The following is a 15,978-nucleotide window of genomic DNA, read 5'->3' on the forward strand; positions in this document are numbered from 1 at the left end:
CACAGAGTTACACTTTCGTTTCGTGGAGCAGTCTATTACCATTGTTTCTGGGGAATCTGAAAGGGATATTTTGGATCACAGTGAAGCCTATGCTGACAGAGGAAGTATCCTCAAATAAAAATGAGAAACAAGTGTTCTGAGAAACTGCATTGTGATGTGTAAATGCAACCAGAGAGTTACACCTTTCTTTTCATTGATCAGTTTGCTAACACTGTTTTCTTGAAATCTACAATGGGATATTTCTTAGCGCAATGAAGCTTATGATAACAAAGGAAATATCCTCACATGAAAATGAGAAAGAAGCTTTCTGAGAAACTGCTTTTTGATGTGACAATACATCTCTTAGAGTTACACCTGTGTTTCGAGGAGCTGTTTGCTAGCACTGTTTTTGTGGAATCTGAGAAGTGATAACACACATCATTATGAGCAGTCTATGGACAAAGGAAATATCCTCAGACAAAAAACAGAATGAAGATTTCTGAGAAACTGATTTGAGATGTGTGAATTCGTTTCAAAGAATTACACCACTCTTTCATGGAGGAGTTTGCTAGCGCTGATTTTGTGGAATCTCAGAAGTGATATCTTCGATATCATTGAATCCCAGGGTGAAAAATGAAACATCCTTAGATAGAAACTGCAGAGAAGCCTTCTCAGAAACTGCTTTGTTGTAGGTGAATTCAGCTCAAAGAGTTACAGCATTATTTTCATTGAGAAGTCTGCTAACACTATGTCCGCAGAATCTGCAGTGAGACACACCGGGGCACTTGGAGAATAGAAATAAACTCAGATGAAAAAGGAAAGAAGCTTTCTGAGACACTGCTTTGTGATATGTGAATTCAATTCACAGAGATACACCTGTCTTTCATGAAGCTGTCTGATAGCCCTGTTTTTGTGGAATCTGAGAACTGGTATTTCGGTCGCTTTGAAGAATATACAGCCAAAAGAAATATCCTCAGATAAAAACCAAAATGAATTTTTCTGAGAAACTGCTTTGTGGTGTGTGAATTCATCTCACATAGTTACACCTGTATTTCATGGACCCGTTTGCTAGCACTGTTTTTGTGGAGTCCAAGAAATGATCATTTGAATCACTATGAAGACTCTACGGAGAAAGGAAATATCCTCAGACGAAAACCAGAAAGAAGCTTTCTGAGAAACTACTTTGTGATGTGTGAATTCCTCTCACAGAGCTACACCTTTGTCTTCATAAAGCAGTTTGCTAACACTGTTTTCATGGAATCCACATAGTGATATTTGAGAGGGAATTGAGGTCTACGGTGAAAAAGAAAATTTTCTCAGATTAAAGGCTGGAAAGAAGCGTTCTGAGAAACTGCATTGTGATGTGTGAATGCAACAGAGTTACACATTTCTTTTCATTGATCAGCTTGCTAACACCGTTTTCTTGAAATCTGCAATGAAATATTTCTTAGCGCCATGAAGCTTACAGTGACGAAGGAAATATCCTCAGAGAAAAAGTGGAAAGAAACTTTTTGAGAAACTGCCTTGTGATGTATGTATTAATCTTGCAGAGTTACACCTTTCCCTCCATGAAGCACTTTGCTAACACTTTTTTGAGGAATCTGCCATATTGTATCTGGGAGTGCATTGAGGCCTATGGTGACAAAGGAAATATCCTCAGATAAAAACTGGAAAGAAGCTTCCTGAGGAACTTCTTTGTGATGTGTAAATTCATCTCACAGAGATAAACTTTGGTCTTCATGAAGCAGTTTGCTAAGCCTGTTTTCGTGATATGCGCTAAGTGGTATTTGGGAATGCATTGAGGCCTATGGTGAAAAAAGAAATATTCTCAGTTAAAAACTAGAATGAAATTTTCTTTGAAACTACTTTGTGATGTGTGAATTCATCTCACAGAGATAAACCTTTCTCTTCATGACGCAATTTGCTAACACAGTTTTTGTGGAATATGTAAAGTGATATTTGGGAATACATTGAGGCCTATGGTGAAAAAGGAAATATCCTCAGATAAAAACAAGAATGAATCTTTCTGAGAAACTGCTTTAATATGTGGAAATTTATCTAATAGGGTTATAATTTCACTTCATGGAACAGTTTGTTACCACTGTTTTTGGGGAATCTGTGAAGCAATATTTTGAATCTCATTCAAACCTGTGCTTACAAAAGAAATATCCTCATATAAAAACTAAAAAGAAGCTTTCTGAGAAACCTCTTTGTGATCTGTCAATTCATCTCACAGCGGTAAACCTTTCTCTTCATGAAGCAGTTTGTGAACACAGTTTTCATGGACCCTTAAAGTGATATTTGGGAACGTTTTGAGGCCTATGGTGAAAAGGAAATATCCTCAAATAAAAACGAGAAGTAAGCTTTCTGAGAAACTTCTTTGTGACGTGTGAATTCATCTCACAGAGTTACACATATATCTTCATGACTCAGTTTGCTAACACTATTTTCGTGGAAATCTTAAAGTGGTATTTGGGAACGCATTGAGGCCTATGGTGAAAAGGAAATATCCTCAAATAAAAACGAGAAAGAAGCTTTCTGAGAAACTTCTTCATGACTTGTGAATTCAGCTCACAGAGGTACACATATATCTTCATGACTCAGTTTGGTAACACTGTTTTTGTGGAATCTGCAAAGTGGTATTTGGGAGCACTTTGAGGCCAATGGTGAAAAAGGAAGTATCCTCAGATAAATACCAGAAAGAAGCTTTCTGAAAAACTGCTTTCTGATGTGTGAATTTTTCTCACAGAGTTACACTTTCGTTTCATGGAGCAGTCTGTTACTACTGTTTCCGGGGAATTTGTAAAGCGATATTTTAGATCCCATTGAAACCTATATTGACAAAGGAAATCTCCTCAGATAAAAACTAGAAAGAAGCTTTCTGAGAAACTCCTTTGTGGTGTGTGAATTCATCTCGCAGATTTATACCTTTCTCTCAATGAAGCAGTTTGCTAACACTGTTTTTCTGGAATCTGCAAAGTGATATTTGGGAGTGCATTGAGGGCTATGGTGAAAAAGGAAATATCTCTAGATAAAAACTAGAAAGGAGCTTTCAGAGAAACTGTTTTCTGATATCTGAATTCATCTCACAGAGTTACACTTTTGTTTCATGGAGCAGTCTCTTACCATTGTTTTTGGGGAATCTGAAAAGGATATTTTGGACCGCACTGAAGCCTACACTGACAAAGGAAGTATCCTCAAATAAAAACGAGAAAAAAACGTTCTGATAAAATGCATTGTGCTGTGTGAATGCAACTCAGAGAATTACACCTTCCTTTTCATTGATCAGTTCGCTAACACGCTTTTCTTGAAATCTGCAATGGGATATTTCTTAGCGCTATGAAGCCTATGGTGACAAAGGAAATATCCTCAGATAAAAACGAGAAAGATATTTTCTGAGAAACTGGTTTGTGGTGTGTGAATTCGTTTCACAGAATTACACCACTCTTTCATGGAGGAGTTTGCTAGCACTGATTTTGTGGAATCTCAGAAGTGATATCTTGAATATCATTGAATCCCAGCGTGAAAAATGAAATACCCTCAGATAAGAACTGCAGAAAAGACTTCTCAGAAACTGCTTTGTTGTAAGTGAATTCAGCTCACAGAGTTACAGCATTGTTTTCATTGAGAAGCTTGCTAACACTGTATTCACAGAATCTGCAATGAGACACACAGGGGCACTTTGAGACCAGAATTGAACTCAGATGAAAAAGGAAAGACGCTTTCTGAGAAACTGCTTTGTGATGTGTGAATTCAACTCACAGGGATACACCTGTATTTTGTGAAGCTGTTTCATAGCCCTGTTTTTGTGAAATTCTAGAACTGATATTGCGGATCACTTTGAAGACTGTACGGCCAAAGGAAATATCCACAGATAAAAACAAGAATGAAGCTTTCTGAGAAACTGCTTTATGATGTGTAAATTCGGCTCACCGAGTTACACTGCTCTGTCATGGAGGAGTTTGCTAGCACTTTTTCTGTGGAATCTCAGAAGTGATATTTTGGATATCACTGAATCCCATGGTGAAAAATGAAATATCCTCAGATAAAACCTGGAGAGAAGTCTTCTCAGAAATTGCTTTGTGATGTGTGAATTCATCTCACACAGCTATACCTTTGTCTTCATGAAGCAGTTTCCTAACACTGTTTTCGTGGAATCTGCATAGTGATATTTGTGAGTGCATTGAGGTCTACAGTGAAAAAAAAATATTCTCAGATAAAAGCTGGAAACAAGCGTTCTGAGAAACTGCATTGTGATGCGTAAATGCAACTCACAGAGTTACACATTTCTTTTCACTGATCAGCATGCTAACACAGTTTTCTTGAAATCTCCAATGGGATATTTCTCAGCACCATGAAGCTTATGGTGATGAAGGAAATATTCTCAGATAAAAACGATAAAGAAGCTTTCTGAGAATCTTCTTTGTGATGTGTGAATTCATCTCACAGAGTTACACCTTTCTCTCCATGAATCAGTTTGCTAACACCGTTTTCAAGGAATCTGCCAAGTTGTATATGGGAGTGCATTGAGGCCTATGGTGAGAAAGGAAATATCCTCAGATAAAAGCTAGAAAGAAGCTTTCTGAGAAACTACTTTGCGATTTGTGAATTCATCTCGCAGAGTTACACCTTCCTCTTCATGAAGCAGTTTGTTAACACAGTTTTCGTGGAAACTACCAAGTTTATTTGGGAGCACATTGAGGCCTATGGTGGAAAAGGAAATGTGCTCAGATAAAAACTAGAAAGAAGCTTTCTGAGAAACTGCTTTATGATGTGTGAATTCATCTCATAGAGTTAAAATTTCACTTCATGGAGCAGTCTGTTACCACTGTTTTTGGGGAGTCTGTGAAGTGATATTTTGTATCGCTTTGAAACGTATGTTGACAAAAGAAATATCCTCAGATAAAAACTAGAAAGAAGCTTTATGAGAAACTTCTTTGTGATGTGTGAATTCATCTTGCAGGGTTACACCTTACTCTCAATGAAGCAGTTTGCTAACACCGTTTTCATGGAATCTGCCAAGTTGTATTTGGGAGTGCATTGAGGACTACAGTCAAAAAGGAAATATTCTCAGATAAAAACAAGAAAGAAGCTTTCTGAGAAACTACTTTGTGATGTGTGAATTCATCTCATAGAGATAAACCTTTCTCTTCATGAAGCTGTTTGCTAACACAGTTTTCATGGAACCTGTAAAGTGATATTTGGGAATGCATTGAGGCTTATGGTGATAAAGAAAATATCCTCAGATAAAAATGAAAAAGAAGCTCTCCGAGAAACTGCTTTATGATGTGTAAATTCATCTCACAGAGTTAGAAATTCACTTCATGGAACAGTCTGTTTCCACTGTTTTTGTAAAATCTGTGAAGTGATATTTTGGATCGCATTGAAGCGTATCTTGACAAAATAAATATCCTCAGATAAAAACTAGAAAGAAGCTTTCTCAGAAAGTTCTTTGTGATGTGTGAATTCATCTCACAGAGTTACACCTTTCTCTGAATGAAGCAGTTTACTAAATCTGTTTTCATGGAATCTGCAAAGTGATATTAGGGAGTGCATCGAGGGCTATGGTGAAAATGGAAATATCCTCAGATAACAGCTAGATAGAAGCTTTCAGAGAAATTGTTTCTCTTTCTGATATCAGAATTCATCTCACAGAGTTACACTTTTGTTTCATGGAGCAGTCTCTTACCATTGTTTTTGGGTAATCTGAAAGGGATATTTTGGATCACAATGAAGCCTATACTGACAAAGAAAATATCCTCAAATAAAGATGAGAAGTAATCGTTCTGAGCAACTGCATTGTGATGTGTGAATGTATCTCAAAGAGTTACACTTTTATTTTCATTTATCAGTTTGCTGACATTGTTTTCTTGAAATCTGAAATGGGATATTTCTTAGCGCAATGAAGCTTACAGTGACAAAGGAAATATCCTCAGATAAAAATGAGAAAGAAGCTTTCTACGAAACTGCTTTTTGTTGTGACAATGCATCTCTTAGAGTTACACGTGTGTTTTGAGTAGCTGTTTGCTAGCACTGTTTTTTTGGAATCTGAGAAGTGATAATTTGGATGGCTATGAAGACTCTATGGACAAAGGAAATATCCTCAGATAAAAAGCAGAATGAAGCTTTCTGAGAATCTGGTTTGTGATGTTTGAATTCAGTTCACAGAATTACACCACTCTTTCATGGAGGAGTTTGCTAGCACTGATTTTGTGGAATTTCAATAGTGATATCTTGGATATCGTTGAATCCCAGGGTGAAAACTGTAATATCCTCAGATAAAAACTGCAGAGAAACCTTCTCAGAAACTGCTTTGTTGTAGGTGAATTCAGCTCACTAAGTTACAACATTGTTTTCATTGAGAAGCTTGCTAACAGCGTTCTCGCAGAATCTGCAAAGAGACATATAGGGGTGCTTTGAGATCAGAAATAAACTCAGATGAAAAAGGAAAGAAGCTTTCTGAGAAACTGCTTTGTGATGTGTGAATTCATCTCACTGAGTTACACCTGTATTTCATTGAGCCGTTTGCTAGGACTGTTTTTGTGGAATCTGAGAAGTGATATTTTGCATCACTATGAAGACTCTACAGACAAAGGAAATATCCTCAGACAAAAACCAGAAAGAAGCTTTCTGAGATATTTCTTTGTGATGTGTGAATTTATCTCACAGAGATAAACCTTTGTCTTCATGAAGCAGATTGCTAACACAGTTTTCATGGAATCCATAAAGTGATATTTGGGAAAGCTTTGAGGCCTATTGTGAAAAAGGAAATATCCTCAGTTAAAAACTAGAAAGAAGTATTCTGAGAAACTGCTATGTGATGTGGGAATTCATCTCACAGATTTAGACTCTTCTTTACATTGATCAGTTTGCTAACACTGTTTTCTTGGAATCATTAATAGGATGTTTCAGAGCACATTGAAGCTTATGGTGACAATGGAAACATCCTCATATAGAAACTAGAAAGAAGCTTTCTGTGAAACTGCTTTGTGATTTGCAAATTCATCTCACAGAATTATATGATTCTTTTCAGGGATGAGCTTGGTAGCATTTTTGGGGGGGAATTTGACAAGGGATATTTCAGATCACATTGAAGCCAATGGTGACAAGGGTAATATCCTCAAATAAAAACTAGACAGAAGCTTTCTGAGAAGCTTCTTTGTGATATCTTTTTTCATTTCACATGGTTATACCTTTCTTTTCATGGAGCAGTTTGCTAACAGTTTTCGTAAAATCTGCATTGGTGTATTTTGGATCGTGTTGAAGCTTATGGTGACAAAGGAAATATACCCCAGATAAAAACTAGGAAAACGCTTGCTGAGAAACTGTTTTGTGATGTGTTAGTTCATCTCACAGAATTACACGATTCTTTCTATGGATCAGTTTGGTAGCACTGTTTCTGGAGAATGTGAGGAGGGATATTTTGGATCACTTTGAAGTCAACTGTGACAAAGGAAATATCCTCAGATAAAAACCAGAAGGAAGCCCTCTGAGAAATTTCTTTGTGATGTGTGCATTCATCTCAGAGAGCTACACCTTCCTTTTCATGGAGCAGTTTGCTAACAATGTTTTCGATGGATCTGCAAAGAAATACTTGGAGTGCATGGAGGAATATGGTGAAAAAGGAAATATCTTCAGATAAAAACTAGAAAGAAGCTTTCTGGTAAACTTCTTTGTGATTTGTGAATTCATTTCACAGAGTTTTACTGTACTTTTCAATGAGCAGTTTGATAACCCTGCTTTCTTGGAATCTGCAGTGGTCTATTTTGGAGCACATTGAATCATATGGCAACAAAGGAAATATTGTCATATAAAAAGTAGGAAGAATCTTTTGAGAAACCACTTTGTGATGTCCTCATTCATCTCACTGATTCACACAATTATTTTCAAGGATCAGTTTGGTAGCACTGTTTTTGGGGAATCTGAGAAGGGATATTTTGGATCACATTGAAGAATATGGTGACAAAGGAAATATCCACAGTTAAAAACTAGAAAGGACCTTTCTGAGAAAGTTATTTGTGATGTGTGAATTCATCTCACTGAGTTACACATTTCTTGTTTTGGAGCAGTTGCTTACACTGTTTTCTTCGAATCTGCAAAGGAATATTTGTGAGAGCATCAAGGCCTGTTTTGTAAAAGGAAATATCCTCAGATAAAAACTAGAAAGAAGCTTTCTGACAAACTGCTTTGTGATGTGTGAATTCATCTCACAGAGTTGCACTGCTCTTTTCATTAAGCAGTTAGGTAACACTGTGTTTGTGCAATCTGCAATATGTTATGTAAGAAAGGATTGAAATTTAGGGTGACAAGCGACATAACTTCAGACATAAGCAAAAGGAAGCTTTCTGAGAAACTGCTTTGTGATTTGTGAATTCACCTCACACATTTTCATCTTTCTTTTCATGGAGCTCTGGGTGTCACCTTTTTTGTATAATCTGAGAAGGGATATTTTGGATCACATTGAAGGCTTTGGTGACAAAGGAAATACCCTCAGATATAAACGAGAAAGAAGCTTCCTGTGAAACTGCTTTGTGATGTGTGAATTCATCTCACAGAGGTACACCATTCTTTTCTATGAGCTGTTTGATAACACTGTTTTAGTGGAATCTGTAAAGGGATATATGGGAGCACATCGATGCTATAGTGAAAAAGGAAATAGCCTCAGATAAAAACTATAGGGAAGCTTTTTGAGAAAATGATTTGTGATGTGTTTTCATCTCACAGATTACACTATTCTTTTCATTGAGCAGTTTGCTAACACTGTTTTTGTACAAACTGCAATGGAATATTTTGGAGTACATTGAAGCTTATAGTGATAAAGGAAATATCATCAGACAAAAACCAGAAAGAAAATTTATGAGAACCTGCTTTGTGATGTGTGAATTCACCTGAAGGTGTTACACTTGTCTTTTCATGGATTAGCTTGCTAACACTGTTTTTGTGGAATCTGCAAAGGGATAATTGGGAGTGCATTGAGGATTATGGTGAAAAAGAAAATATCCTGAGATAAAAGCTAGAAAGAAATTGTCTGAGAAACTGCTTTGTGATCAGTGACTTCATCTCACAGAGTTACAGGGCACTTTTCATTGAGCATTTTGATCACACTGGTTTTACAGAATCTGTAACAGGATACTTGGGAGTGCATTGAAGCCTGTGGTAACAAAGGAAACATCCTCAGATAAAAAACAAAAAGAAGCTTTCTGAGAAACTGCTTTGTGATGGGTTAATTCATCTCACAGAGTTAAACTGCTCTTTTCCTTGAGCAGTTTGATAACACTGTTTTCTTGGAATAGGCAATTGGATATTTCAGATTGATTTGAAGCTTAGGGTGACAAAGGAAATATCCTCATATAAAAACTAGAAAGAAGCGTTCTGAAAAACTGCTTTGTAATTTGTGAATTCATTTCACAGAGTTACAAGATTCTATACATGGAGCAGTTTGGTAGCACTCTTTTTATGGAATCTGCAAAGAGATATTTGGGAAATCCTAGAGGCCTATGGTGAAAAAGGAAATAATTTCAGATAAAAACTGGAGAGAAGCTTTTTGAGAAATTGTTTCTGATGTGTTTATTCGTCTCATAGAGTTTAACTTTTTGTTGATGGAGCAGTTAGGCATTACTGTTTTTGTGGTATCTGAGAGAATATATTTGGGAGCACATTGAAAGGAAATATTGTCAGATTTCAACTAGAAAGAAGCTTTATGAGAAACTGCTTTGTGATGGGTGAATTCTTCTCAGAGGTACACCTTTCTTTTCATTGAGCAATTTGGTAGCACTGTTTTTGTGGAATCTGCAGAGGTACATTTGGGAACACATTGAGGCCTAAGGTGAAAATGAAAATTCTTCTGGTAAAAACTGGAGAGAAGTTTTCTGAGAAACTACTTTATTATGTGTGCGTTAATCTCATAGAGCTAAATGTTTCTGTTGAGGGAGCACTTTGGCTTCACTGTTTTTGTAGTGTCTGAGAAGTGATATTTGCGAGTCCTTTGAAGCCTATGGTGGAATAGAAAATATCCTCAGATAAAAACTAGAAAGAAGCTTTCAGAGAATCTGCTTTCTAATTTGTGAATTCATCTCACAGAGTTACAATTTCCTTTCATGGAGCAGTTTGTTACCACTGCTTTGGGGAATCTGAGAAAGGATATTTTGGATTGCATTCAAGTCTATGTTGACAAAGGAAATATCCTCAGATAAAAACATAAAAAAAGCTTCATGAGAAACAACTTCGTTATGGGTGAATTTCCCTCACAGGGTTAAACTTTCCTTTTCAATGCACAGTTTGCTAGCACTGTTTTTGTGGAATAGGCAGAGAGATATTTGGGAGCACATAGAGGCCTAAGGTGAAAAAACAAAATTCTTCAGGTAAAAACTGCAGATAAGCTTTTTGAGAAACTCCATTGTGTGGTTTGCATTCAACTCATAGAAGTAAACATTTCGTTTGAGGGAGCATTTTGGTATCACTGTTGTTGTGGTGTCTGAGAAAGGATATTTGGGAGCACATTGAAGCCTATGATGGAAAAGGAAATATCCTGATATAAAAACTAGAAAGAAGCTTTCTGAGAAACGGCTTTGCAATGTGCTAATTCATGTCACAGAGTTACATGATTAGCAGTTTGTAGCACTCTTTTTGGGAAATCTGAGAAGAGATAATTTGGATTGCATTGAAGCCTATGGTGACAAACAAAATATCCTCAGATAAAAACTAGAAAGAAGATTTCTGAGAAAGTTCTTTGTGATGTGTCAATTCATCTCACAGAGTTGCACCTTTCTTTTCATGGAGCAGTTTTCAAACACTGTTTTCATGCAATCTGCAAAGATATTTCTGGGAGTGCATTTAGACTTATAGTGAAAAAGGAAATGTCGTCAGATAAAAACTAGAAAGAAGTTTTCTGAGAAACTGCTTTGTGATGTGTGAATTAATCTCACAGAGTCACAACGTTCTTTTCATTGAGCAGTTTGGTAACAGTCTTTTCATGGAATCTTCAATAGGATATTTTGGAGCGCATTGTAGCTTATGGTGACATAGGAAATACCCTCAGAATAAAACAAAAAAAGAGCTTTCTGAGAAACTGCTTTGGGATGTGTTAATTCATCTCACAGAGTTGCACTGTTATTTTCATTGATCAGTTTGCTACCACTGTTTTCTTTTAATCTGTAATGGAATACTTTGGAGGGCATTGAGGATTAGGATGATGAAGGAAATATCCTCAGACAAAAACTAGAAAGAAGCTTTCTGAGAAGCTGCTAGTGAACTGTGATTTCATCTCACAGAGTTACATGATTCTTTTCATGGAGCAGTTTGGTAGCCCTGTTTATATGGAATCTGCAAAAGTATATTTGGGAGCTCCCAGAGGCCTACAGTGAAAAAGGAAATAAATTCAGATAAAAAGTAGAGAGAAGCTTTTTGAGAAACGGTTTTGTTATGTGCATTCATCTGATAGAGTTTAAACTCTTTGTTGATTGAGAAGTTCGGCACTGCTGTTTTTATGCTATCTGATAGGAGATATTTAGGAACACATTGAAGTCCATGGTTTAAAAGGAAATATACTCAGGTTAAAACTAGAAATGAAGCTTTCTTAGAAACTGCTTTGTGATGAGTTAGCTCATCACAGAGAGTTTCAACTTTCTTTTCAGGGAGCAGTTTCCAGCACTGTTTTTGTGGAATCTGAAGAGGGACAGTTGGGATTGCATAGAGGCCTAAGGTGAAAAAAGAAAATTCTTCAGGTAAAAATTAGAGAGAAGTTTTCTGAGAAACTCTTTGTGATGTGTGCATTAATCTCATAGAGCTAAATGTTTCTGTTGAGAGAGCACTTCGGTATCACTGTTTTTGTGGTGTTTGAGAACGGATATTTGGAAGCGCATTGAAGCCTATGGTGGAAAAGGAAATATCTCAGGTAAAAACTAGAAAGAAGTTTCCTGAGAAACTGCTTTGGATGAGACAATTTATCTCACAGAGTTACATCATTTTTTTATGTAGCAGTTTGTTAGGACTGCTTTTGTTGAATATGCAGAGGGATCATTGGGAGCGCATAGAGGCCTAAGTTGAAAAAAAGAAATTTCTTCAGCTAACAACTGGAGAGAACCATTCAGAGAAACTCCTTTGTGTTGTGTGCATTCATCTCATAGAGCTAAACGTTTCTCTTGAGGGAGCACTTGGTATCACTGTGTATGTGGTGTCTGAGAAGGGATACTTGGGAGCACATTGAAGCCTATAGTGAAAAAGGAAATATCCTCATATGAAAACTAGAAAGAAGCTTTCTTCAATACCCATTTGTGATGTGTTAATTCATGTCACAGAGTTACATGATTCTTTTCATGGATCAGTTTGGTAACACTGCTTTTGGGGAATCTGAGAAGAGATAGTTTGGATCACATTGAAGTCTATGGTGACAAAGACAATATCCTCATATAAAAACTACAAAGATGTTTTTGGAGAAAGTTCTTTGTGGTGTGTGAATTCATCTTACAGAGTTACACCTTTCTTTTCATGGAGCAGCTTGCTAACACTGTTTTTGTGAAATCTGCAAAGGGATATCTGGGAGTACATTGAGGCCCATGGAGAAAAAGGAAATATTCTCAGATAAAAACTAGAAAGAAGCTTTCTGAGAAACAGCATTGTGATGTATGAATTCAACTCACAGAGTCACACTGCTCCTTTCTTTTAGCAGTTTGCTAACAACGTTTTTGTGGAATCTTCTATAGGATAGTTTGTAGTGCATTGAAGCCTATGGTGACAAAGGAAAAATCTTCAGATAAAAACCAAAAAGGACCTTTCTGACAAATTGCTTTGTGATGTGTGATTTCATCTCACAGAGTTACACTGTTCTCTTCATTGATCAGTTTGCTAACAGTGTTTTCTTGGAATCTGCAATGGGATATTTTGGAGCACATTGAAGCTTAGGGTGACAAAGAAAATATCCTCAGACAAAAACTACAAAGAAGCTTTCTGACAAACTGCTTTGTGATTTGTGAATTCAACTCACACAGTTACATGATTCTCTTCAGGAGCAGTTTGGTAGCACTGTTGGAATATTCAAAGGGATATTCTGCAGCTCATAGAGACCTACAGAGAAAAAGGAAATAACCTCAGAAAGAAAACTGAAGAGAAGTTTTTGACAAACGGTTTTCTGATATGTGTATTCATATCATAGAGTATAACCTTTTTGTTGATTGAGCAGTTTGGCATCACAGTTTTTGAGGTATCTGAGAGGAGATTTTTCGAAGCACATTTAAGCAAATGGTGAAAAAGGAAATATCCTCAGATTTAAATTAGAAAAAACTTTCTGAGGAGCTGCTTTGTGATGGGTGAATTCATCTCACAGAGTTTCAATTTTGTTTCCACTGAGCGATTTGGAAACACTATTTTTGTGGAATCTGCAAAGGGATATTCAGGAATGCCTAGAGTCCAGTGGCAAAAAAGGAAATATTTTGAAGTAAAAACTGGAGTGAAAGTTTCAGAGAAAGTCCTTTGTGATGTGGTGATGTGTGCATTCATCTCATAGAGCTCAACATTTCTCTTGAGGGAGCACTTTGGCATCAATGTTTTTGTGACGCCTGAGAGGGGATATTTGGAAGTGCATTGAAGCCAACAGTGGTAAAAGAAATATCCTCATATAAAAATTAGAAAGAAGCATTCCTAGAACCTACTTTATGATGTGTTAATTCATGTCACAGAGTTACGCGATTCTTTTAATGGAGTAGTTTGGTAGCACTGTTTTCGTGGCATCTGCAAAGGGATATTTGGGAACATATTGACACCTATAGTGAAAAAGGAAATATCCTCAGATAAAAACTAGAAAGAAGTTTTCTCAGAAACTGCTTTCTGATGTGTGAATTCATGTCACAGATGTACACAATTCTTTACATTGCTCAGTTTTCTAACAATGTTTTCGGGGGATCTGCAATGGGATATTTTGTAACTCATTGATGCCTATGGTAACAAGGGATATATCTGCAGATTAAAAAAAAAGGTTTCTGAGAAACTGCTCTGTGATGTGTGAATTCATCTCACAGAGTCACACTGTTATTTTCATTGAGCAGTTTGCTAACACTCTCTTTTGGAGTCTGCAATGGGATATTTTTGAGCATAGTGAAGCTTATGGTGACAGAGGAAATGTCCACATATGAAAACTAGAAAGAAGCTTTCTCAGAAACTGCTTTGTAATGTGTTAATTCAACACAGAGTTACATGATCTTTTTCATGGATCAGTTTGGTAGTACTCTTTCTGGGGATCTGAGAAGGGATATTTTGGATTGCAATAAACCCTATGGTGACAAGGGAAATATCCTCAGATAGAAACTAGAAAGAAGCTTTCTAAGAAAGTTCTTGGTCTTGTTAATTCATCTCACAGAGTTATGCCTTTCTTTTCATGGAGCAGATTGCTAACACCATTTTCATGAAATCTGCAAAGGTATATTTTGGAGCACATTGAGGCCTATAGTGAAAAAGGAAATATGCTCAGATAAAAACTAGAAAGAAGATTTCTGAGAAACTTCTTGGTGGGTGAATTCATCTCACAGAGTTACACTGGTATTTCCATTGAGAAGTTTCATACACTTTTTTTCGTGGAATCTGTGATGGAATATTCTACAATGCATTGAGGGATATTGAAAAGGGAAATATCCTCAGATAAAAACTAGAAATGAGCTTTCTGAGAAACAGCTTTGTGATGGGTAAGTTCATCTAAAAAGATTACACCAAACTTTTCATGGAGCAGTTTGCTAACACTGTTTTCATGGAATCTGCAAAGGGACATTTGGGAGTGCAGTGAATCCTATATTGAAAATGGAAATATCCTAAGATAAAAACTAGAAAGAAGCTGTCAGATAAACTTCTTTGTAATGTGTGATTTCATGTCACAAAGTTTCACCTTTCTTGCCATGGAGTAGTTGGCTAACGCTGTTTTCCTGGAATCTGCAAAAGGATCTTGGGAGTGCTTTGAGGCCTATGGAGAAAAAGGAAATATACTCAGACAAAAAACAGAAAGAAGCTTTCTGAGAAACTGCTTTGTGATGTGTGAATTCATCTGACAGACTTACACGATTCTTTTCATGGAGGAGTTTGCAAGCACTGTTTTTTAGGGAATCTGAAAAGGGATATTTTGGATCACATTGAAGCCTAATGTGACAATGGAATTATCCTCAGATAAAAACCAAAAAGAACTTTCTGAGAAACTGCTTCCTGATGTGTGAACTCATCTCAGAGAATTACAGTGTTCTTTTAATTGAGAAGTTTGCTAACACCGTTTTCGTGGAATCTACCATAGGATATTTTGGATTGCATTGAAACATATGGTGACAAAGGAAATATGCCCAGATGAAAACCAAAAAGAAACCTTCTGTGGAACTGTTTTGTGATGCAGATTTCAGCACACAGATTTACAACTTGCTTTTCATTGAGAAGTTTCCTGCCACTTTTTTCATGGAATGTACAATGGGATAATCAGGAGCACAGAGAGGAATATGATGAAAAAGGAATTATCCTCAGAAAAAAACTAGATAGAAGACTTCTGAGAAACTGCTTTGTGATGTGTAACTTCAGGTCACAGATTTACATCTTTCTTCTCATGGAGCAGTGTGCTAACACTGTTTTTGTCTAATCTGCATAGGTATATTTGAGATCACATAGAGGCCTATGGTGAAAAAGTAAATATCCTCAAAGAAACAATAGAAAGAAACTTTCTGAGAAACTGCTTTGAGATTTGTGAATTCATCTCACAGAGTTACACAATTCCTTTCATGGAGCATTTTAGTAAAACTGTTTTTGGGGCATCTGAGAAGGGATATTTTGGATTGTATTGAAGCCTATTTTGAGAAAGGAAATATCCTCAGATAAAAACTAGAAAGACACTTTCTTTTTTTTTTTAGCAGAAGGTTAATTTTATTTATTTAATATCCACTGGTTCTTTTTTTTTATACTTTAAGTTCTAGGGTACATGTGCATAACGTGCAGGTTTGTTACATATGTATACTTGTGCCATATTGGTGTGCTGCACCCATC

Source organism: Colobus angolensis, unplaced genomic scaffold (genome assembly GCF_000951035.1).
Source record: "Colobus angolensis palliatus isolate OR3802 unplaced genomic scaffold, Cang.pa_1.0 Scaffold499, whole genome shotgun sequence".
NCBI classification, from domain to species: domain Eukaryota; kingdom Metazoa; phylum Chordata; class Mammalia; order Primates; family Cercopithecidae; genus Colobus; species Colobus angolensis.